We start from the raw sequence: 23832 nt of genomic DNA on the forward strand, positions 1-23832 counted from the left end.
GAAAGGCTTCCTTAACCCTGGACCAACACGCTTCCAGTATTCTTAATCAGTGACTGGGTTACAAATAAAGACAGTTCACCTTGAGCCTCATGTTGCCAGGTCCAGCAGAAGAAACCCAGGCAAAAAAACGAGGTAGAGTCCACTCTGGATTACAGGCAAGTGAAGAACGAGCGGCGCGTGCCAATCACTGATTGTTCTACCCAGGCTGCGTGATGACACAAAAGCTCTCTATGGTGTCAATGGGCCCGTGACTCACTTTCTCAACTCTAACGCATCTCAGTCTGCATGTAAGAAGCCGTCACTTATCTGCTGTTGAAAACACATTGCTCAGTCTCCTCAGAGACTCTCAAAAATTGCCAGTGCTGACTGTATTTCAAGTCATCGTGGCGGGGTATTGGGAAAAGTTTTCAATTAGCAATAATCACTCTATCGAAAAGCCAGTGGCGTGCAAAACACACCTCAAAAACTTCCACCCGGTGCCAAAAAAAAGTGCCCACACATAGAGAGTGAAACACAAAAACGTGCAACGGGTGTACAGAGTCCTCCACTAGGGAAGGACCTTACCCTGATCCCCCGGGGCGTTAGGCTCCAGACAGGGACTGAGGTACTCAGACAAAGGGTCCATCTGGCCGAAACCAGGCGGACCCCCACAACTGGAAGGACTGCCGAAGCAGACCAACCCAAGTACAGTGGGGCTCTCCCGAAGAGAGACCCCTCAAAGGAGAGGGCGAACCAAGCCAAAAGGCCTATGTCCACCCCCTCCCAAGACTTTCAGAGTAGGCCCGAGGACCCACACCCTACTCGCCACACAGTGACAAACGTGTATACAAAACAACCAAAAAAAGGACAAAAGGTGACAAACAGGGGTAAAAGAAAGAGTGGGGAAGATAGTGAGATGGGAGAGTGAAAGTGGCCATTGTGCTATACAATGGCCGGCCCTCCGGCCAGGCATAAAAATTTCCCCTGGTCCTGGCCAAAAGGCCCGGCCCAAGAGGCAGGTGCGAAAAACGTGTGTTGTGGTGAAGTGACCATGGTGCCATAAAATCAAGTGCTTTCACACCGTGACTATACGGCACCCCTGAACTGCCACTTCAGGGGCACATTCACCACTGGCTTTTCGAAAAAGCCCTGACCCACAGCCCAGACCACAGCAGCCCCCACCCCAGGCAGAAAGGTATGGAGTTCTGGAAGCTTGGAGAGAGCCCTTGCCATCAGGCTTCACCGTCGTTCCGTCCCTCCTACCTAATTACATTTGGGAAATACTGGCCGCTCCCCCGGTGGGAGCAAGGGGAGCCAGCGTTCTCTCCCAAATAACTGTCCAGAGCTAGAGCTGCCCCAATCCAGGCCAGAAGGCCAGGATCCCGACCCTCCGCCAAGACCGAATGGTTCTCCGTCCCCATCAGAAGGCTTCCCTTTCGGCTACAAACCGCTCCGGGTTACCTTCACTCCAGCAGGTTTTGCATAGCAACCGCAATCCCATCTCTATCTCGCCATAGATCAGGGACAGAAGCAAGCGCCACCTCCTGGAAACTGATAAGAACAGATACTAGATTCGATCTTAGCCAAAGGGCCGAGAAGCAATTAGCAATAATCACTCTATCGAAAAGCCAGTGGCGTGCAAAACACACCTCAAAAACTTCCACCCGGTGCCAAAAAAAAGTGCCCACACATAGAGAGTGAAACACAAAAACGTGCAACGGGTGTACAGAGTCCTCCACTAGGGAAGGACCTTACCCTGATCCCCCGGGGCGTTAGGCTCCAGACAGGGACTGAGGTACTCAGACAAAGGGTCCATCCGGCCGAAACCAGGCGGACCCCCACAACTGGAAGGACTGCCGAAGCAGACCAACCCAAGTACAGTGGGGCTCTCCCGAAGAGAGACCCCTCAAAGGAGAGGGCGAACCAAGCCAAAAGGCCTATGTCCATCCCCTCCCAAGACTTTCAGAGTAGGCCCGAGGACCCACACCCTACTCGCCACACAGTGACAAAACGTGTATACAAAGACAACCAAAAAAAAAAAGACAAAAAGGTGACAAACAGGGGTAAAAGAAAGAGTGGGGAAGATAGTGAGATGGGAGAGTGAAAGTGGCCATTGTGCTATACAATGGCCGGCCCTCCGGCCAGGCATAAAAATTTCCCCTGGTCCTGGCCAAAAGGCCCGGCCCAAGAGGCAGGTGCGAAAAACGTGTGTTGTGGTGAAGTGACCATGGTGCCATAAAATCAAGTGCTTTCACACCGTGACTATACGGCACCCCTGAACTGCCACTTCAGGGGCACATTCACCACTGGCTTTTCGAAAAAGCCCTGACCACCCAGCCCAGACCACAGCAGACCCCACCACAGACAGGAAGGATATGGAGATCGGGAAGCCGGAAAGAGCCCTTTACCATCAGGCTCTGCCGTCGCTCCCATCACTCCTCCTAATTACATTCGGGAAGTACTTGCCACTCCCTCCCCCCCTTGCAAGGCAGGAGTAAGCGTTCTCTCCCAAATAACTGTCTGGAGCTAGATCCGCCCCAATCCAGGCCAGAAGGCCAGGGTCCCGACCCTCTGGTTCAGACCCCGTGGTTCTCCATTGCCATCAGAAGGCTTCCCTTTCGGCTACAAACCGCTCCAGGTCACCTTCACTCCAGCAGGTTTTGCATAGCAACCGCAATCCCATCTCTATTTCGCCATAGATCAGGGACGGAAGCAAGCGCCACCTCCTGGAAACTGATAAGAATAGATACTACACTTGATCTTCGCCAAAAGGCCGAGAAGCAATTAGCAATAATCACGCCTCAGTTGAACCTCATTGGCTATGATACTGCCACTGCGCAAAGCTAACCAAATCAGTACCTGCCAACATCTGCCCTTCCTTGGAGGAGAAACTGACATTGAGGAGAGACACATAAGTGTCATCCAGTGGGCCGCTGAGCATTCTGGGACTTGGCATGTTAATGAGACAGGGACGATGCCTAAGTGGGCATTGTTTACCCACTGAATAGTGTTAGCATTTGAAAGAACTAAGGAGAATCTAAAGGGACAGGGCCCTAGATGTCAGATGCGTTTCTCCCACAGCAGTCCTGAAAGGCCACTGGGAGCGTATGTGTTTGAACAGCTATGCTGCTGAGAAAAGACCAAGGTGGAAGGATTTGGGGCCTTTGTTGAAAGTTCGCTAGATAACATGCCTGAACTGGAGCCCAGGTAAGCTGCCATAGACAAGGGTTGTTGGGAAACAGTTGGTCAAGCAATCACCTTCAGCCACCTTTATTTCTGGCAGATTCCAGGAGCCTAGAAAGGGGGAAGTTAGGGCATTTCATCTCTCTGAGCCAGTGAGCATTCCCGGCAGATGTGCATAAAGACTGCCCTATTGGCAGCTCAAAGGCCTCATAGGTAAGTGAAAGGCACCGCCCGAACAGGGACTTGAACCCTGGACCCTCAGATTAAAAGTCTGATGCTCTACCGACTGAGCTATCCGGGCTCTCAAAGCTCCTCCTCCATAGCGGTCCAAGCTGCTTGAATCTTGACATGTATGGTGGAAAAAGACCATTCAGCCAAGGGGACCGGGTGCCTGAAAGCACAAGTATTTGGCTTGCCCAGGCTGGCCAATCGTCCTCTCCCGTTTAATTTTCTAGGACAGGTTGAAGATAAAAGGGAGAATCTAACCTGCAACCATGCAGATAGGGTCCAGTCCGGTACAGGTGGAGAACGCCTAAAGTTTCTGCCTTAGTTTTACCTACAGTTCAATGCTCTTTGACCGGAAACAAGGGCCTTGCAAAAAGACACCGCCCGAAAGGCTTCCTTAACCCTGGACCAACACGCTTCCAGTATTCTTAATCAGTGACTGGGTTACAAATAAAGACAGTTCACCTTGAGCCTCATGTTGCCAGGTCCAGCAGAAGAAACCCAGGCAAAAAAACGAGGTAGAGTCCACTCTGGATTACAGGCAAGTGAAGAACGAGCGGCGCGTGCCAATTACTGATTGTTCTACCCAGGCTGCGTGATGACACAAAAGCTCTCTATGGTGTCAATGGGCCCGTGACTCACTTTCTCAACTCTAACGCATCTCAGTCTGCATGTAAGAAGCCGTCACTTATCTGCTGTTGAAAACACATTGCTCAGTCTCCTCAGAGACTCTCAAAAATTGCCAGTGCTGACTGTATTTCAAGTCATCGTGGCGGGGTATTGGGAAAAGTTTTCAATTAGCAATAATCACTCTATCGAAAAGCCAGTGGCGTGCAAAACACACCTCAAAAACTTCCACCCGGTGCCAAAAAAAAGTGCCCACACATAGAGAGTGAAACACAAAAACGTGCAACGGGTGTACAGAGTCCTCCACTAGGGAAGGACCTTACCCTGATCCCCCGGGGCGTTAGGCTCCAGACAGGGACTGAGGTACTCAGACAAAGGGTCCATCCGGCCGAAACCAGGCGGACCCCCACAACTGGAAGGACTGCCGAAGCAGACCAACCCAAGTACAGTGGGGCTCTCCCGAAGAGAGACCCCTCAAAGGAGAGGGCGAACCAAGCCAAAAGGCCTATGTCCACCCCCTCCCAAGACTTTCAGAGTAGGCCCGAGGACCCACACCCTACTCGCCACACAGTGACAAAACGTGTATACAAAGACAACCAAAAAAAAGACAAAAAGGTGACAAACAGGGGTAAAAGAAAGAGTGGGGAAGATAGTGAGATGGGAGAGTGAAAGTGGCCATTGTGCTATACAATGGCCGGCCCTCCGGCCAGGCATAAAAATTTCCCCTGGTCCTGGCCAAAAGGCCCGGCCCAAGAGGCAGGTGCGAAAAACGTGTGTTGTGGTGAAGTGACCATGGTGCCATAAAATCAAGTGCTTTCACACCGTGACTATACGGCACCCCTGAACTGCCACTTCAGGGGCACATTCACCACTGGCTTTTCGAAAAAGCCCTGACCACCCAGCCCAGACCACAGCAGACCCCACCACAGACAGGAAGGTTATGGAGATCAGGAAGCCGGAAAGAGCCCTTTACCATCAGGCTCTGCCGTCGCTCCCATCACTCCTCCTAATTACATTGGGGAAGTACTTGCCACTCCCTCCCCCACCTGCAAGGCAGGAGTAAGCGTTCTCTCCCAAATAACTGTCTGGAGCTAGATCCGCCCCAATCCAGGCCAGAAGACCAGGGTCCCGACCCTCTGGTTCAGACCCCGTGGTTCTCCATCCCCATCAGAAGGCTTCCTTTTCGGCTACAAACCGCTCCAGGTCACCTTCACTCCAGCAGGTTTTGCATAGCAACCGCAATCCCATCTCTATTTCGCCATAGATCAGGGACGGAAGCAAGCGCCACCTCCTGGAAACTGATAAGAATAGATACTACACTTGATCTTCGCCAAAAGGCCGAGAAGCAATTAGCAATAATCACGCCTCAGTTGAACCTCATTGGCTATGATACTGCCACTGCGCAAAGCTAACCAAATCAGTGCCTGCCAACATCTGCCCTTCCTTGGAGGAGAAATTGACATTGAGGAGAGACACATAAGTGTCATCCAGTGGGCCGCTGAGCATTCTGGGACTTGGCATGTTAATGAGACAGGGACGATGCCTAAGTGGGCATTGTTTACCCACTGAATAGTGTTAGCATTTGAAAGAACTAAGGAGAATCTAAAGGGACAGGGCCCTAGATGTCAGATGCGTTTCTCCCACAGCAGTCCTGAAAGGCCACTGGGAGCGTATGTGTTTGAACAGCTATGCTGCTGAGAAAAGACCAAGGTGGAAGGATTTGGGGCCTTTGTTGAAAGTTCGCTAGATAACATGCCTGAACTGGAGCCCAGGTAAGCTGCCATAGACAAGGGTTGTTGGGAAACAGTTGGTCAAGCAATCACCTTCAGCCACCTTTATTTCTGGCAGATTCCAGGAGCCTAGAAAGGGGGAAGTTAGGACATTTCATCTCTCTGAGCCAGTGAGCATTCCCGGCAGATGTGCATAAAGACTGCCCTATTGGCAGCTCAAAGGCCTCATAGGTAAGTGAAAGGCACCGCCCGAACAGGGACTTGAACCCTGGACCCTCAGATTAAAAGTCTGATGCTCTACCGACTGAGCTATCCAGGCTCTCAAAGCTCCTCCTCCATAGCGGTCCAAGCTGCTTGAATCTTGACATGTATGGTGGAAAAAGACCATTCAGCCAAGGGGACCGGGTGCCTGAAAGCACAAGTATTTGGCTTGCCCAGGCTGGCCAATCGTCCTCTCCCGTTTAATTTTCTAGGACAGGTTGAAGATAAAAGGGAGAATCTAACCTGCAACCATGCAGATAGGGTCCAGTCCGGTACAGGTGGAGAACGCCTAAAGTTTCTGCCTTAGTTTTACCTACAGTTCAATGCTCTTTGACCGGAAACAAGGGCCTTGCAAAAAGACACCGCCCGAAAGGCTTCCTTAACCCTGGACCAACACGCTTCCAGTATTCTTAATCAGTGACTGGGTTACAAATAAAGACAGTTCACCTTGAGCCTCATGTTGCCAGGTCCAGCAGAAGAAACCCAGGCAAAAAAACGAGGTAGAGTCCACTCTGGATTACAGGCAAGTGAAGAACGAGCGGCGCGTGAAAATCACTGATTGTTCTACCCAGGCTGCATGATGACACAAAAGCTCTCTATGGTGTCAATGGGCCCGTGACTCACTTTCTCAACTCTAACGCATCTCAGTCTGCATGTAAGAAGCCATCACTTATCTGCTGTTGAAAACACATTGCTCAGTCTCCTCAGAGACTCTCAAAAATTGCCAGTGCTGACTGTATTTCAAGTCATCGTGGCGGGGTATTGGGAAAAGTTTTCAATTAGCAATAATCACTCTATCGAAAAGCCAGTGGCGTGCAAAACACACCTCAAAAACTTCCACCCGGTGCCAAAAAAAAGTGCCCACACATAGAGAGTGAAACACAAAAAAGTGCAACGGGTGTACAGAGTCCTCCACTAGGGAAGGACCTTACCCTGATCCCCCGGGGCGTTAGGCTCCAGACAGGGACTGAGGTACTCAGACAAAGGGTCCATCTGGCCGAAACCAGGTGGACCCCCACAACTGGAAGGTCTGCCAAAGCAGACCGACCCAAGTACAGTGGGGCTCCCCCGAAGGGAGACCCCTCAAAGGAGAGGGCGAACCAAGCCAAAAGGCCTATGTCCACCCCCTCCCAAGACTTTCAGAGTAGGCCCGAGGACCCACACCCTACTCGCCACACAGTGACAAAACGTGTATACAAAGACAACCAAAAAAAAGACAAAAAGGTGACAAACAGGGGTAAAAGAAAGAGTGGGGAAGATAGTGAGATGGGAGAGTGAAAGTGGCCATTGTGCTATACAATGGCCGGCCCTCCGGCCAGGCATAAAAATTTCCCCTGGTCCTGGCCAAAAGGCCCGGCCCAAGAGGCAGGTGTGAAAAACGTGTGTTGTGGTGAAGTGACCATGGTGCCATAAAATCAAGTGCTTTCACACCGTGACTATACGGCACCCCTGAACTGCCACTTCAGGGGCACATTCACCACTGGCTTTTCGAAAAAGCCCTGACCCACAGCCCAGACCACAGCAGCCCCCACCCCAGGCAGAAAGGTATGGAGTTCTGGAAGCTTGGAGAGAGCCCTTGCCATCAGGCTTCACCGTCGTTCCGTCCCTCCTACCTAATTACATTTGGGAAATACTGGCCGCTCCCCCGGTGGGAGCAAGGGGAGCCAGCGTTCTCTCCCAAATAACTGTCCAGAGCTAGAGCTGCCCCAATCCAGGCCAGAAGGCCAGGATCCCGACCCTCCGCCAAGACCGAATGGTTCTCCGTCCCCATCAGAAGGCTTCCCTTTCGGCTACAAACCGCTCCGGGTTACCTTCACTCCAGCAGGTTTTGCATAGCAACCGCAATCCCATCTCTATCTCGCCATAGATCAGGGACAGAAGCAAGCGCCACCTCCTGGAAACTGATAAGTACAGATACTAGATTTGATCTTAGCCAAAGGGCCGAGAAGCAATTAGCAATAATCACTCTATCGAAAAGCCAGTGGCGTGCAAAACACACCTCAAAAACTTCCACCCGGTGCCAAAAAAAAATGCCCACACATAGAGAGTGAAACACAAAAAAGTGCAACGGGTGTACAGAGTCCTCCACTAGGGAAGGACCTTACCCTGATCCCCCGGGGCGTTAGGCTCCAGACAGGGACTGAGGTACTCAGACAAAGGGTCCATCCGGCCGAAACCAGGCGGACCCCCACAACTGGAAGGACTGCCGAAGCAGACCAACCCAAGTACAGTGGGGCTCTCCCGAAGAGAGACCCCTCAAAGGAGAGGGCAAACCAAGCCAAAAGGCCTATGTCCACCCCCTCCCAAAACTTTCAGAGTAGGCCCGAGGACCCACACCCTACTCGCCACACAGTGATAAAACGTGTATACAAAGACAACCAAAAAAAAAAAGACAAAAAGGTGACAAACAGGGGTAAAAGAAAGAGTGGGGAAGATAGTGAGATGGGAGAGTGAAAGTGGCCATTGTGCTATCCAATGGCCGGCCCTCCGGCCAGGCATAAAAATTTCCCCTGGTCCTGGCCAAAAGGCCCGGCCCAAGAGGCAGGTGCGAAAAACGTGTGTTGTGGTGAAGTGACCATGGTGCCATAAAATCAAGTGCTTTCACACCGTGACTATACGGCACCCCTGAACTGCCACTTCAGGGGCACATTCACCACTGGCTTTTCGAAAAAGCCCTGACCACCCAGCCCAGACCACAGCAGACCCCACCACAGACAGGAAGGATATGGAGATCAGGAAGCCGGAAAGAGCCCTTTACCATCAGGCTCTGCCGTCGCTCCCATCACTCCTCCTAATTACATTCGGGAAGTACTTGCCACTCCCTCCCCCCCTTGCAAGGCAGGAGTAAGCGTTCTCTCCCAAATAACTGTCTGGAGCTAGATCCGCCCCAATCCAGGCCAGAAGGCCAGGGTCCCGACCCTCTGGTTCAGACCCCGTGGTTCTCCATCCCCATCAGAAGGCTTCCCTTTCGGCTACAAACCGCTCCAGGTCACCTTCACTCCAGCAGGTTTTGCATAGCAACCGCAATCCCATCTCTATTTCGCCATAGATCAGGGACGGAAGCAAGCGCCACCTCCTGGAAACTGATAAGAATAGATACTACACTTGATCTTCGCCAAAAGGCCGAGAAGCAATTAGCAATAATCACTCTCTATCGAAAAGCCAGTGGCGTGCAAAACACACCTCAAAAACTTCCACCCGGTGCCAAAAAAAAGTGCCCACACATAGAGAGTGAAACACAAAAACGTGCAACGGGTGTACAGAGTCCTCCACTAGGGAAGGACCTTACCCTGATCCCCCGGGGCGTTAGGCTCCAGACAGGGACTGAGGTACTCAGACAAAGGGTCCATCCGGCCGAAACCAGGCGGACCCCCACAACTGGAAGGACTGCCGAAGCAGACCAACCCAAGTACAGTGGGGCTCTCCCGAAGAGAGACCCCTCAAAGGAGAGGGCGAACCAAGCCAAAAGGCCTATGTCCACCCCCTCCCAAAACTTTCAGAGTAGGCCCGAGGACCCACACCCTACTCGCCACACAGTGACAAAACGTGTATACAAAGACAACCAAAAAAAAAGACAAAAAGGTGACAAACAGGGGTAAAAGAAAGAGTGGGGAAGATAGTGAGATGGGAGAGTGAAAGTGGCCATTGTGCTATACAATGGCCGGCCCTCCGGCCAGGCATAAAAATTTCCCCTGGTCCTGGCCAAAAGGCCCGGCCCAAGAGGCAGGTGCGAAAAACGTGTGTTGTGGTGAAGTGACCATGGTGCCATAAAATCAAGTGCTTTCACACCGTGACTATACGGCACCCCTGAACTGCCACTTCAGGGGCACATTCACCACTGGCTTTTCGAAAAAGCCCTGACCACCCAGCCCAGACCACAGCAGACCCCACCACAGACAGGAAGGATATGGAGATCAGGAAGCCGGAAAGAGCCCTTTACCATCAGGCTCTGCCGTCGCTCCCATCACTCCTCCTAATTACATTCGGGAAGTACTTGCCACTCCCTCCCCCCCTTGCAAGGCAGGAGTAAGCGTTCTCTCCCAAATAACTGTCTGGAGCTAGATCCGCCCCAATCCAGGCCAGAAGGCCAGGGTCCCGACCCTCTGGTTCAGACCCCGTGGTTCTCCATCCCCATCAGAAGGCTTCCCTTTCGGCTACAAACCGCTCCAGGTCACCTTCACTCCAGCAGGTTTTGCATAGCAACCGCAATCCCATCTCTATTTCGCCATAGATCAGGGACGGAAGCAAGCGCCACCTCCTGGAAACTGATAAGAATAGATACTACACTTGATCTTCGCCAAAAGGCCGAGAAGCAATTAGCAATAATCACGCCTCAGTTGAACCTCATTGGCTATGATACTGCCACTGCGCAAAGCTAACCAAATCAGTGCCTGCCAACATCTGCCCTTCCTTGGAGGAGAAATTGACATTGAGGAGAGACACATAAGTGTCTTCCAGTGGGCCGCTGAGCATTCTGGGACTTGGCATGTTAATGAGACAGGGACGATGCCTAAGTGGGCATTGTTTACCCACTGAATAGTGTTAGCATTTGAAAGAACTAAGGAGAATCTAAAGGGACAGGGCCCTAGATGTCAGATGCGTTTCTCCCACAGCAGTCCTGAAAGGCCACTGGGAGCGTATGTGTTTGAACAGCTATGCTGCTGAGAAAAGACCAAGGTGGAAGGATTTGGGGCCTTTGTTGAAAGTTCGCTAGATAACATGCCTGAACTGGAGCCCAGGTAAGCTGCCATAGACAAGGGTTGTTGGGAAACAGTTGGTCAAGCAATCACCTTCAGCCACCTTTATTTCTGGCAGATTCCAGGAGCCTAGAAAGGGGGAAGTTAGGGCATTTCATCTCTCTGAGCCAGTGAGCATTCCCGGCAGATGTGCATAAAGACTGCCCTATTGGCAGCTCAAAGGCCTCATAGGTAAGTGAAAGGCACCGCCCGAACAGGGACTTGAACCCTGGACCCTCAGATTAAAAGTCTGATGCTCTACCGACTGAGCTATCCGGGCTCTCAAAGCTCCTCCTCCATAGCGGTCCAAGCTGCTTGAATCTTGACATGTATGGTGGAAAAAGACCATTCAGCCAAGGGGACCGGGTGCCTGAAAGCACAAGTATTTGGCTTGCCCAGGCTGGCCAATCGTCCTCTCCCGTTTAATTTTCTAGGACAGGTTGAAGATAAAAGGGAGAATCTAACCTGCAACCATGCAGATAGGGTCCAGTCCGGTACAGGTGGAGAACGCCTAAAGTTTCTGCCTTAGTTTTACCTACAGTTCAATGCTCTTTGACCGGAAACAAGGGCCTTGCAAAAAGACACCACCCGAAAGGCTTCCTTAACCCTGGACCAACACGCTTCCAGTATTCTTAATCAGTGACTGGGTTACAAATAAAGACAGTTCACCTTGAGCCTCATGTTGCCAGGTCCAGCAGAAGAAACCCAGGCAAAAAAACGAGGTAGAGTCCACTCTGGATTACAGGCAAGTGAAGAACGAGCGGCGCGTGCCAATCACTGATTGTTCTACCCAGGCTGCGTGATGACACAAAAGCTCTCTATGGTGTCAATGGGCCCGTGACTCACTTTCTCAACTCTAACGCATCTCAGTCTGCATGTAAGAAGCCGTCACTTATCTGCTGTTGAAAACACATTGCTCAGTCTCCTCAGAGACTCTCAAAAATTGCCAGTGCTGACTGTATTTCAAGTCATCGTGGCGGGGTATTGGGAAAAGTTTTCAATTAGCAATAATCACTCTATCGAAAAGCCAGTGGCGTGCAAAACACACCTCAAAAACTTCCACCCGGTGCCAAAAAAAAGTGCCCACACATAGAGAGTGAAACACAAAAACGTGCAACGGGTGTACAGAGTCCTCCACTAGGGAAGGACCTTACCCTGATCCCCCGGGGCGTTAGGCTCCAGACAGGGACTGAGGTACTCAGACAAAGGGTCCATCTGGCCGAAACCAGGCGGACCCCCACAACTGGAAGGACTGCCGAAGCAGACCAACCCAAGTACAGTGGGGCTCTCCCGAAGAGAGACCCCTCAAAGGAGAGGGCGAACCAAGCCAAAAGGCCTATGTCCACCCCCTCCCAAGACTTTCAGAGTAGGCCCGAGGACCCACACCCTACTCGCCACACAGTGACAAACATGTATACAAAACAACCAAAAAAAAGGACAAAAAGGTGACAAACAGGGGTAAAAGAAAGAGTGGGGAAGATAGTGAGATGGGAGAGTGAAAGTGGCCATTGTGCTATACAATGGCCGGCCCTCCGGCCAGGCATAAAAATTTCCCCTGGTCCTGGCCAAAAGGCCGGCCCAAGAGGCAGGTGCGAAAAACGTGTGTTGTGGTGAAGTGACCATGGTGCCATAAAATCAAGTGCTTTCACACCGTGACTATACGGCACCCCTGAACTGCCACTTCAGGGGCACATTCACCACTGGCTTTTCGAAAAAGCCCTGACCACCCAGCCCAGACCACAGCAGACCCCACCACAGACAGGAAGGATATGGAGATCGGGAAGCCGGAAAGAGCCCTTTACCATCAGGCTCTGCCGTCGCTCCCATCACTCCTCCTAATTACATTCAGGAAGTACTTGCCACTCCCTCCCCCCCTTGCAAGGCAGGAGTAAGCGTTCTCTCCCAAAAAACTGTCTGGAGCTAGATCCGCCCCAATCCAGGCCAGAAGGCCAGGATCCCGACCCTCTGGTTCAGACCCCGTGGTTCTCCATCCCCATCAGAAGGCTTCCCTTTCAGCTACAAACCGCTCCAGGTCACCTTCACTCCAGCAGGTTTTGCATAGCAACCGCAATCCCATCTCTATTTCGCCATAGATCAGGGACGGAAGCAAGCGCCACCTCCTGGAAACTGATAAGAATAGATACTACACTTGATCTTCGCCAAAAGGCCGAGAAGCAATTAGCAATAATCACTCTATCGAAAAGCCAGTGGCGTGCAAAACACACCTCAAAAACTTCCACCCGGTGCCAAAAAAAGTGCCCACACATAGAGAGTGAAACACAAAAAAGTGCAACGGGTGTACAGAGTCCTCCACTAGGGAAGGACCTTACCCTGATCCCCCGGGGCGTTAGGCTCCAGACAGGGACTGAGGTACTCAGACAAAGGGTCCATCTGGCCGAAACCAGGCGGACCCCCACAACTGGAAGGACTGCCGAAGCAGACCAACCCAAGTACAGTGGGGCTCTCCCGAAGAGAGACCCCTCAAAGGAGAGGGCGAACCAAGCCAAAAGGCCTATGTCCACCCCCCCCCAAGACTTTCAGAGTAGGCCCGAGGACCCACACCCTACTCGCCACACAGTGACAAAACGTGTATACAAAGACAACCAAAAAAAAAAGACAAAAAGGTGACAAACAGGGGTAAAGAAAAGAGTGGGGAAGATAGTGAGATGGGAGAGTGAAAGTGGCCATTGTGCTATACAATGGCCGGCCCTCCGGCCAGGCATAAAAATTTCCCCTGGTCCTGGCCAAAAGGCCCGGCCCAAGAGGCAGGTGCGAAAAACGTGTGTTGTGGTGAAGTGACCATGGTGCCATAAAATCAAGTGCTTTCACACCGTGACTATACGGCACCCCTGAACTGCCACTTCAGGGGCACATTCACCACTGGCTTTTCGAAAAAGCCCTGACCACCCAGCCCAGACCACAGCAGACCCCACCACAGACAGGAAGGATATGGAGATCAGGAAGCCGGAAAGAGCCCTTTACCATCAGGCTCTGCCGTCGCTCCCATCACTCCTCCTAATTACATTCGGGAAGTACTTGCCACTCCCTCCCCCCCTTGCAAGGCAGGAGTAAGCGTTCTCTCCCAAATAACTGTCTGGAGCTAGATCCGCCCCAATCCAGGCCAGAAGACCAGGGTCCCGACCCTCTGGTTCAGACCCCGTGGTTCTCCATCCCCATCAGAAGGCTTCCTTTTCGGCTACAAACCGCTCCAGGTCACCTTCACTCCGGCAGGTTTTGCATAGCAACCGCAATCCCATCTCTATTTCGCCATAGATCAGGGACGGAAGCAAGCGCCACCTCCTGGAAACTGATAAGAATAGATACTACACTTGATCTTCGCCAAAAGGCCGAGAAGCAATTAGCAATAATCACGCCTCAGTTGAACCTCATTGGCCATGATACTGCCACTGCGCAAAGCTAACCAAATCAGTGCCTGCCAACATCTGCCCTTCCTTGGAGGAGAAATTGACATTGAGGAGAGACACATAAGTGTCATCCAGTGGGCCGCTGAGCATTCTGGGACTTGGCATGTTAATGAGACAGGGACGATGCCTAAGTGGGCATTGTTTACCCACTGAATAGTGTTAGCATTTGAAAGAACTAAGGAGAATCTAAAGGGACAGGGCCCTAGATGTCAGATGCGTTTCTCCCACAGCAGTCCTGAAAGGCCACTGGGAGCGTATGTGTTTGAACAGCTATGCTGCTGAGAAAAGACCAAGGTGGAAGGATTTGGGGCCTTTGTTGAAAGTTCGCTAGATAACATGCCTGAACTGGAGCCCAGGTAAGCTGCCATAGACAAGGGTTGTTGGGAAACAGTTGGTCAAGCAATCACCTTCAGCCACCTTTATTTCTGGCAGATTCCAGGAGCCTAGAAAGGGGGAAGTTAGGACATTTCATCTCTCTGAGCCAGTGAGCATTCCCGGCAGATGTGCATAAAGACTGCCCTATTGGCAGCTCAAAGGCCTCATAGGTAAGTGAAAGGCACCGCCCGAACAGGGACTTGAACCCTGGACCCTCAGATTAAAAGTCTGATGCTCTACCGACTGAGCTATCCGGGCTCTCAAAGCTCCTCCTCCATAGCGGTCCAAGCTGCTTGAATCTTGACATGTATGGTGGAAAAAGACCATTCAGCCAAGGGGACCGGGTGCCTGAAAGCACAAGTATTTGGCTTGCCCAGGCTGGCCAATCGTCCTCTCCCGTTTAATTTTCTAGGACAGGTTGAAGATAAAAGGGAGAATCTAACCTGCAACCATGCAGATAGGGTCCAGTCCGGTACAGGTGGAGAACGCCTAAAGTTTCTGCCTTAGTTTTACCTACAGTTCAATGCTCTTTGACCGGAAACAAGGGCCTTGCAAAAAGACACCGCCCGAAAGGCTTCCTTAACCCTGGACCAACACGCTTCCAGTATTCTTAATCAGTGACTGGGTTACAAATAAAGACAGTTCACCTTGAGCCTCATGTTGCCAGGTCCAGCAGAAGAAACCCAGGCAAAAAAACGAGGTAGAGTCCACTCTGGATTACAGGCAAGTGAAGAACGAGCGGCGCGTGAAAATCACTGATTGTTCTACCCAGGCTGCATGATGACACAAAAGCTCTCTATGGTGTCAATGGGCCCGTGACTCACTTTCTCAACTCTAACGCATCTCAGTCTGCATGTAAGAAGCCATCACTTATCTGCTGTTGAAAACACATTGCTCAGTCTCCTCAGAGACTCTCAAAAATTGCCAGTGCTGACTGTATTTCAAGTCATCGTGGCGGGGTATTGGGAAAAGTTTTCAATTAGCAATAATCACTCTATCGAAAAGCCAGTGGCGTGCAAAACACACCTCAAAAACTTCCACCCGGTGCCAAAAAAAAGTGCCCACACATAGAGAGTGAAACACAAAAAAGTGCAACGGGTGTACAGAGTCCTCCACTAGGGAAGGACCTTACCCTGATCCCCCGGGGCGTTAGGCTCCAGACAGGGACTGAGGTACTCAGACAAAGGGTCCATCTGGCCGAAACCAGGTGGACCCCCACAACTGGAAGGTCTGCCAAAGCAGACCGACCCAAGTACAGTGGGGCTCCCCCGAAGGGAGACCCCTCAAAGGAGAGGGCGAACCAAGCCAAAAGGCCTATGTCCACCCCCTCCCAAGACTTTCAGAGTAGGCCCGAGGACCCACACCCTACTCGCCACACAGTGACAAAACGTGTATACAAAGACAACCAAAAAAAAGACAAAAAGGTGACAAACAGGGGTAAAAGAAAGAGTGGGGAAGATAGTGAGATGGGAGAGTGAAAGTGGCCATTGTGCTATACAATGGCCGGCCCTCCGGCCAGGCATAAAAATTTCCCCTGGTCCTGGCCAAAAGGCCCGGCCCAAGAGGCAGGTGTGAAAAACGTGTGTTGTGGTGAAGTGACCATGGTGCCATAAAATCAAGTGCTTTCACACCGTGACTATACGGCACCCCTGAACTGCCACTTCAGGGGCACATTCACCACTGGCTTTTCGAAAAAGCCCTGACCCACAGCCCAGACCACAGCAGCCCCCACCCCAGGCAGAAAGGTATGGAGTTCTGGAAGCTTGGAGAGAGCCCTTGCCATCAGGCTTCACCGTCGTTCCGTCCCTCCTACCTAATTACATTTGGGAAATACTGGCCGCTCCCCCGGTGGGAGCAAGGGGAGCCAGCGTTCTCTCCCAAATAACTGTCCAGAGCTAGAGCTGCCCCAATCCAGGCCAGAAGGCCAGGATCCCGACCCTCCGCCAAGACCGAATGGTTCTCCGTCCCCATCAGAAGGCTTCCCTTTCGGCTACAAACCGCTCCGGGTTACCTTCACTCCAGCAGGTTTTGCATAGCAACCGCAATCCCATCTCTATCTCGCCATAGATCAGGGACAGAAGCAAGCGCCACCTCCTGGAAACTGATAAGTACAGATACTAGATTTGATCTTAGCCAAAGGGCCGAGAAGCAATTAGCAATAATCACTCTATCGAAAAGCCAGTGGCGTGCAAAACACACCTCAAAAACTTCCACCCGGTGCCAAAAAAAAATGCCCACACATAGAGAGTGAAACACAAAAAAGTGCAACGGGTGTACAGAGTCCTCCACTAGGGAAGGACCTTACCCTGATCCCCCGGGGCGTTAGGCTCCAGACAGGGACTGAGGTACTCAGACAAAGGGTCCATCCGGCCGAAACCAGGCGGACCCCCACAACTGGAAGGACTGCCGAAGCAGACCAACCCAAGTACAGTGGGGCTCTCCCGAAGAGAGACCCCTCAAAGGAGAGGGCAAACCAAGCCAAAAGGCCTATGTCCACCCCCTCCCAAAACTTTCAGAGTAGGCCCGAGGACCCACACCCTACTCGCCACACAGTGATAAAACGTGTATACAAAGACAACCAAAAAAAAAAAGACAAAAAGGTGACAAACAGGGGTAAAAGAAAGAGTGGGGAAGATAGTGAGATGGGAGAGTGAAAGTGGCCATTGTGCTATCCAATGGCCGGCCCTCCGGCCAGGCATAAAAATTTCCCCTGGTCCTGGCCAAAAGGCCCGGCCCAAGAGGCAGGTGCGAAAAACGTGTGTTGTGGTGAAGTGACCATGGTGCCATAAAATCAAGTGCTTTCACACCGTGACTATACGGCACCCCTGAACTGCCACTTCAGGGGCACATTCACCACTGGCTTTTCGAAAAAGCCCTGACCACCCAGCCCAGACCACAGCAGACCCCACCACAGACAGGAAGGATATGGAGATCAGGAAGCCGGAAAGAGCCCTTTACCATCAGGCTCTGCCGTCGCTCCCATCACTCCTCCTAATTACATTCGGGAAGTACTTGCCACTCCCTCCCCCCCTTGCAAGGCAGGAGTAAGCGTTCTCTCCCAAATAACTGTCTGGAGCTAGATCCGCCCCAATCCAGGCCAGAAGGCCAGGGTCCCGACCCTCTGGTTCAGACCCCGTGGTTCTCCATCCCCATCAGAAGGCTTCCCTTTCGGCTACAAACCGCTCCAGGTCACCTTCACTCCAGCAGGTTTTGCATAGCAACCGCAATCCCATCTCTATTTCGCCATAGATCAGGGACGGAAGCAAGCGCCACCTCCTGGAAACTGATAAGAATAGATACTACACTTGATCTTCGCCAAAAGGCCGAGAAGCAATTAGCAATAATCACTCTCTATCGAAAAGCCAGTGGCGTGCAAAACACACCTCAAAAACTTCCACCCGGTGCCAAAAAAAAGTGCCCACACATAGAGAGTGAAACACAAAAACGTGCAACGGGTGTACAGAGTCCTCCACTAGGGAAGGACCTTACCCTGATCCCCCGGGGCGTTAGGCTCCAGACAGGGACTGAGGTACTCAGACAAAGGGTCCATCCGGCCGAAACCAGGCGGACCCCCACAACTGGAAGGACTGCCGAAGCAGACCAACCCAAGTACAGTGGGGCTCTCCCGAAGAGAGACCCCTCAAAGGAGAGGGCGAACCAAGCCAAAAGGCCTATGTCCACCCCCTCCCAAAACTTTCAGAGTAGGCCCGAGGACCCACACCCTACTCGCCACACAGTGACAAAACGTGTATACAAAGACAACCAAAAAAAAAGACAAAAAGGTGACAAACAGGGGTAAAAGAAAGAGTGGGGAAGATAGTGAGATGGGAGAGTGAAAGTGGCCATTGTGCTATACAATGGCCGGCCCTCCGGCCAGGCATAAAAATTTCCCCTGGTCCTGGCCAAAAGGCCCGGCCCAAGAGGCAGGTGCGAAAAACGTGTGTTGTGGTGAAGTGACCATGGTGCCATAAAATCAAGTGCTTTCACACCGTGACTATACGGCACCCCTGAACTGCCACTTCAGGGGCACATTCACCACTGGCTTTTCGAAAAAGCCCTGACCACCCAGCCCAGACCACAGCAGACCCCACCACAGACAGGAAGGATATGGAGATCAGGAAGCCGGAAAGAGCCCTTTACCATCAGGCTCTGCCGTCGCTCCCATCACTCCTCCTAATTACATTCGGGAAGTACTTGCCACTCCCTCCCCCCCTTGCAAGGCAGGAGTAAGCGTTCTCTCCCAAATAACTGTCTGGAGCTAGATCCGCCCCAATCCAGGCCAGAAGGCCAGGGTCCCGACCCTCTGGTTCAGACCCCGTGGTTCTCCATCCCCATCAGAAGGCTTCCCTTTCGGCTACAAACCGCTCCAGGTCACCTTCACTCCAGCAGGTTTTGCATAGCAACCGCAATCCCATCTCTATTTCGCCATAGATCAGGGACGGAAGCAAGCGCCACCTCCTGGAAACTGATAAGAATAGATACTACACTTGATCTTCGCCAAAAGGCCGAGAAGCAATTAGCAATAATCACTCTATCGAAAAGCCAGTGGCGTGCAAAACACACCTCAAAAACTTCCACCCGGTGCCAAAAAAAGTGCCCACACATAGAGAGTGAAACACAAAAAAGTGCAACGGGTGTACAGAGTCCTCCACTAGGGAAGGACCTTACCCTGATCCCCCGGGGCGTTAGGCTCCAGACAGGGACTGAGGTACTCAGACAAAGGGTCCATCTGGCCGAAACCAGGCGGACCCCCACAACTGGAAGGACTGCCGAAGCAGACCAACCCAAGTACAGTGGGGCTCTCCCGAAGAGAGACCCCTCAAAGGAGAGGGCGAACCAAGCCAAAAGGCCTATGTCCACCCCCTCCCAAGACTTTCAGAGTAGGCCCGAGGACCCACACCCTACTCGCCACACAGTGACAAAACGTGTATACAAAGACAACCAAAAAAAAAAGACAAAAAGGTGACAAACAGGGGTAAAGAAAAGAGTGGGGAAGATAGTGAGATGGGAGAGTGAAAGTGGCCATTGTGCTATACAATGGCCGGCCCTCCGGCCAGGCATAAAAATTTCCCCTGGTCCTGGCCAAAAGGCCCGGCCCAAGAGGCAGGTGCGAAAAACGTGTGTTGTGGTGAAGTGACCATGGTGCCATAAAATCAAGTGCTTTCACACCGTGACTATACGGCACCCCTGAACTGCCACTTCAGGGGCACATTCACCACTGGCTTTTCGAAAAAGCCCTGACCACCCAGCCCAGACCACAGCAGACCCCACCACAGACAGGAAGGATATGGAGATCAGGAAGCCGGAAAGAGCCCTTTACCATCAGGCTCTGCCGTCGCTCCCATCACTCCTCCTAATTACATTCGGGAAGTACTTGCCACTCCCTCCCCCCCTTGCAAGGCAGGAGTAAGCGTTCTCTCCCAAATAACTGTCTGGAGCTAGATCCGCCCCAATCCAGGCCAGAAGACCAGGGTCCCGACCCTCTGGTTCAGACCCCGTGGTTCTCCATCCCCATCAGAAGGCTTCCTTTTCGGCTACAAACCGCTCCAGGTCACCTTCACTCCGGCAGGTTTTGCATAGCAACCGCAATCCCATCTCTATTTCGCCATAGATCAGGGACGGAAGCAAGCGCCACCTCCTGGAAACTGATAAGAATAGATACTACACTTGATCTTCGCCAAAAGGCCGAGAAGCAATTAGCAATAATCACGCCTCAGTTGAACCTCATTGGCTATGATACTGCCACTGCGCAAAGCTAACCAAATCAGTGCCTGCCAACATCTGCCCTTCCTTGGAGGAGAAATTGACATTGAGGAGAGACACATAAGTGTCTTCCAGTGGGCCGCTGAGCATTCTGGGACTTGGCATGTTAATGAGACAGGGACGATGCCTAAGTGGGCATTGTTTACCCACTGAATAGTGTTAGCATTTGAAAGAACTAAGGAGAATCTAAAGGGACAGGGCCCTAGATGTCAGATGCGTTTCTCCCACAGCAGTCCTGAAAGGCCACTGGGAGCGTATGTGTTTGAACAGCTATGCTGCTGAGAAAAGACCAAGGTGGAAGGATTTGGGGCCTTTGTTGAAAGTTCGCTAGATAACATGCCTGAACTGGAGCCCAGGTAAGCTGCCATAGACAAGGGTTGTTGGGAAACAGTTGGTCAAGCAATCACCTTCAGCCACCTTTATTTCTGGCAGATTCCAGGAGCCTAGAAAGGGGGAAGTTAGGGCATTTCATCTCTCTGAGCCAGTGAGCATTCCCGGCAGATGTGCATAAAGACTGCCCTATTGGCAGCTCAAAGGCCTCATAGGTAAGTGAAAGGCACCGCCCGAACAGGGACTTGAACCCTGGACCCTCAGATTAAAAGTCTGATGCTCTACCGACTGAGCTATCCGGGCTCTCAAAGCTCCTCCTCCATAGCGGTCCAAGCTGCTTGAATCTTGACATGTATGGTGGAAAAAGACCATTCAGCCAAGGGGACCGGGTGCCTGAAAGCACAAGTATTTGGCTTGCCCAGGCTGGCCAATCGTCCTCTCCCGTTTAATTTTCTAGGACAGGTTGAAGATAAAAGGGAGAATCTAACCTGCAACCATGCAGATAGGGTCCAGTCCGGTACAGGTGGAGAACGCCTAAAGTTTCTGCCTTAGTTTTACCTACAGTTCAATGCTCTTTGACCGGAAACAAGGGCCTTGCAAAAAGACACCACCCGAAAGGCTTCCTTAACCCTGGACCAACACGCTTCCAGTATTCTTAATCAGTGACTGGGTTACAAATAAAGACAGTTCACCTTGAGCCTCATGTTGCCAGGTCCAGCAGAAGAAACCCAGGCAAAAAAACGAGGTAGAGTCCACTCTGGATTACAGGCAAGTGAAGAACGAGCGGCGCGTGCCAATCACTGATTGTTCTACCCAGGCTGCGTGATGACACAAAAGCTCTCTATGGTGTCAATGGGCCCGTGACTCACTTTCTCAACTCTAACGCATCTCAGTCTGCATGTAAGAAGCCGTCACTTATCTGCTGTTGAAAACACATTGCTCAGTCTCCTCAGAGACTCTCAAAAATTGCCAGTGCTGACTGTATTTCAAGTCATCGTGGCGGGGTATTGGGAAAAGTTTTCAATTAGCAATAATCACTCTATCGAAAAGCCAGTGGCGTGCAAAACACACCTCAAAAACTTCCACCCGGTGCCAAAAAAAAGTGCCCACACATAGAGAGTGAAACACAAAAACGTGCAACGGGTGTACAGAGTCCTCCACTAGGGAAGGACCTTACCCTGATCCCCCGGGGCGTTAGGCTCCAGACAGGGACTGAGGTACTCAGACAAAGGGTCCATCTGGCCGAAACCAGGCGGACCCCCACAACTGGAAGGACTGCCGAAGCAGACCAACCCAAGTACAGTGGGGCTCTCCCGAAGAGAGACCCCTCAAAGGAGAGGGCGAACCAAGCCAAAAGGCCTATGTCCACCCCCTCCCAAGACTTTCAGAGTAGGCCCGAGGACCCACACCCTACTCGCCACACAGTGACAAACGTGTATACAAAACAACCAAAAAAAAGGACAAAAAGGTGACAAACAGGGGTAAAAGAAAGAGTGGGGAAGATAGTGAGATGGGAGAGTGAAAGTGGCCATTGTGCTATACAATGGCCGGCCCTCCGGCCAGGCATAAAAATTTCCCCTGGTCCTGGCCAAAAGGCCGGCCCAAGAGGCAGGTGCGAAAAACGTGTGTTGTGGTGAAGTGACCATGGTGCCATAAAATCAAGTGCTTTCACACCGTGACTATACGGCACCCCTGAACTGCCACTTCAGGGGCACATTCACCACTGGCTTTTCGAAAAAGCCCTGACCACCCAGCCCAGACCACAGCAGACCCCACCACAGACAGGAAGGATATGGAGATCGGGAAGCCGGAAAGAGCCCTTTACCATCAGGCTCTGCCGTCGCTCCCATCACTCCTCCTAATTACATTCAGGAAGTACTTGCCACTCCCTCCCCCCCTTGCAAGGCAGGAGTAAGCGTTCTCTCCCAAAAAACTGTCTGGAGCTAGATCCGCCCCAATCCAGGCCAGAAGGCCAGGATCCCGACCCTCTGGTTCAGACCCCGTGGTTCTCCATCCCCATCAGAAGGCTTCCCTTTCAGCTACAAACCGCTCCAGGTCACCTTCACTCCAGCAGGTTTTGCATAGCAACCGCAATCCCATCTCTATTTCGCCATAGATCAGGGACGGAAGCAAGCGCCACCTCCTGGAAACTGATAAGAATAGATTTTTTTTTTTTAATTCTTTTATTTAAAATTTCACAAGTAAAATACAATGATAACATAAATCAAAAAATTATGTTTGAACAATAAAATAAAACATTGAGGTACATTATCAGACAAGTATTTACAATATTTACATAACCCTCCCACCAAACCCCACCCACTACCCTCCCAGACCCACCCACAAAAGACAAAAATATACATAACAACAGTAAAGAAAATAGTCATCTCATATTAACAATAAACATATCACAAAATTTTCAAAATAACAATAAAGATAACAAAAATATTGACAAAACAACCCACTCCCAACCCACATAGCGAAAAATGACAAACTATCCCTATTATATACTATCCCTCCACCCTATCCCTACACAAACAAAAAACACTCCTATATTCTTTCTCCACACTGTCCCTTTATCACCATCTGTGCTCACCCTGAAAAAACAAAAATAAAAAGGTTAATCGTTCAAAACATCAAAAACATAATTCACACATTTACATTATATACACCATCGTTTCCACTCCTCCAACTTCCATAATTTCCTTGCATCCTTTTCCCCTAACTTTTTATAATCAAAATATGCGTAATTATAAATCTTTCCTCGGACCATGGCCACGCATTCTTTCACTTTAACTACTTCCTGCTTGAAAATCAAAATATTCCGAACATCCCACAAACACTCTTTAATACAACTCACAACAATCCATAACAGCCTCTCCTCATTCCTCCCCAGATCACACAAACCATATAATACCATTTCATACGTTACACTATTCACACCAGTCAACCCCTCAATCATCTTTTCCATCCTTTTCCATATTTTCTTCGCATAGCGACATTCCCAGAACACATGTACCACCCTTTCAATCCCCCCACACCCCAGCCTTGGACACACCTCACTGTCCACAAACCTTCTCCTTCTCTGAAACTCTCTTGTAGGCAAACACCCATGCACCCCCATCCATGCAATATCCTTCTGTCTATTATCCACTCCCTTACAGCACACATTCTTCCAGACTTTCTCGCATTCGGCTA

General features: G+C 51.2%; 4 non-coding genes and 16 pseudogenes across 4 annotated transcripts; all 20 read right to left on the reverse strand.

Moving 5' to 3' along the window:
• Positions 1–331: 331 nt before the first annotated feature.
• On the reverse strand, positions 332–453 carry LOC141135643 (U4 spliceosomal RNA; annotated as a pseudogene).
• Positions 454–1449: 996 nt separating this feature from the next.
• LOC141134960 (U2 spliceosomal RNA) lies at positions 1450–1582 on the reverse strand (annotated as a pseudogene).
• A 1177-nt stretch (positions 1583–2759) lies between these two features.
• On the reverse strand, positions 2760–2824 carry LOC141135368 (U4 spliceosomal RNA; annotated as a pseudogene).
• A 566-nt stretch (positions 2825–3390) lies between these two features.
• Positions 3391–3463, reverse strand: TRNAK-UUU (transfer RNA lysine (anticodon UUU)). The gene has a single exon. It is a non-coding gene; the product is annotated as a tRNA-Lys (tRNA).
• Positions 3464–4104: 641 nt separating this feature from the next.
• On the reverse strand, positions 4105–4226 carry LOC141135644 (U4 spliceosomal RNA; annotated as a pseudogene).
• A 1133-nt stretch (positions 4227–5359) lies between these two features.
• LOC141135369 (U4 spliceosomal RNA) lies at positions 5360–5424 on the reverse strand (annotated as a pseudogene).
• A 1280-nt stretch (positions 5425–6704) lies between these two features.
• On the reverse strand, positions 6705–6826 carry LOC141135645 (U4 spliceosomal RNA; annotated as a pseudogene).
• A 2181-nt stretch (positions 6827–9007) lies between these two features.
• LOC141135916 (U2 spliceosomal RNA) lies at positions 9008–9140 on the reverse strand (annotated as a pseudogene).
• A 1177-nt stretch (positions 9141–10317) lies between these two features.
• Positions 10318–10382, reverse strand: LOC141135370 (U4 spliceosomal RNA; annotated as a pseudogene).
• Positions 10383–10948: 566 nt separating this feature from the next.
• TRNAK-UUU (transfer RNA lysine (anticodon UUU)) lies at positions 10949–11021 on the reverse strand. The gene has a single exon. It is a non-coding gene; the product is annotated as a tRNA-Lys (tRNA).
• Positions 11022–11662: 641 nt separating this feature from the next.
• Positions 11663–11784, reverse strand: LOC141135646 (U4 spliceosomal RNA; annotated as a pseudogene).
• Positions 11785–12787: 1003 nt separating this feature from the next.
• On the reverse strand, positions 12788–12920 carry LOC141135892 (U2 spliceosomal RNA; annotated as a pseudogene).
• A 1175-nt stretch (positions 12921–14095) lies between these two features.
• Positions 14096–14160, reverse strand: LOC141135469 (U4 spliceosomal RNA; annotated as a pseudogene).
• A 566-nt stretch (positions 14161–14726) lies between these two features.
• Positions 14727–14799, reverse strand: TRNAK-UUU (transfer RNA lysine (anticodon UUU)). Its single transcript has one exon. It is a non-coding gene; the product is annotated as a tRNA-Lys (tRNA).
• A 641-nt stretch (positions 14800–15440) lies between these two features.
• Positions 15441–15562, reverse strand: LOC141135648 (U4 spliceosomal RNA; annotated as a pseudogene).
• A 2181-nt stretch (positions 15563–17743) lies between these two features.
• On the reverse strand, positions 17744–17876 carry LOC141135917 (U2 spliceosomal RNA; annotated as a pseudogene).
• Positions 17877–18925: 1049 nt separating this feature from the next.
• LOC141135918 (U2 spliceosomal RNA) lies at positions 18926–19058 on the reverse strand (annotated as a pseudogene).
• Positions 19059–20233: 1175 nt separating this feature from the next.
• LOC141135371 (U4 spliceosomal RNA) lies at positions 20234–20298 on the reverse strand (annotated as a pseudogene).
• Positions 20299–20864: 566 nt separating this feature from the next.
• TRNAK-UUU (transfer RNA lysine (anticodon UUU)) lies at positions 20865–20937 on the reverse strand. Its single transcript has one exon. It is a non-coding gene; the product is annotated as a tRNA-Lys (tRNA).
• Positions 20938–21578: 641 nt separating this feature from the next.
• LOC141135649 (U4 spliceosomal RNA) lies at positions 21579–21700 on the reverse strand (annotated as a pseudogene).
• Positions 21701–23832: the final 2132 nt, after the last annotated feature.

Source organism: Aquarana catesbeiana, linkage group LG03 (assembly GCF_042186555.1).
Source record: "Aquarana catesbeiana isolate 2022-GZ linkage group LG03, ASM4218655v1, whole genome shotgun sequence".
NCBI lineage: Eukaryota > Metazoa > Chordata > Amphibia > Anura > Ranidae > Aquarana > Aquarana catesbeiana.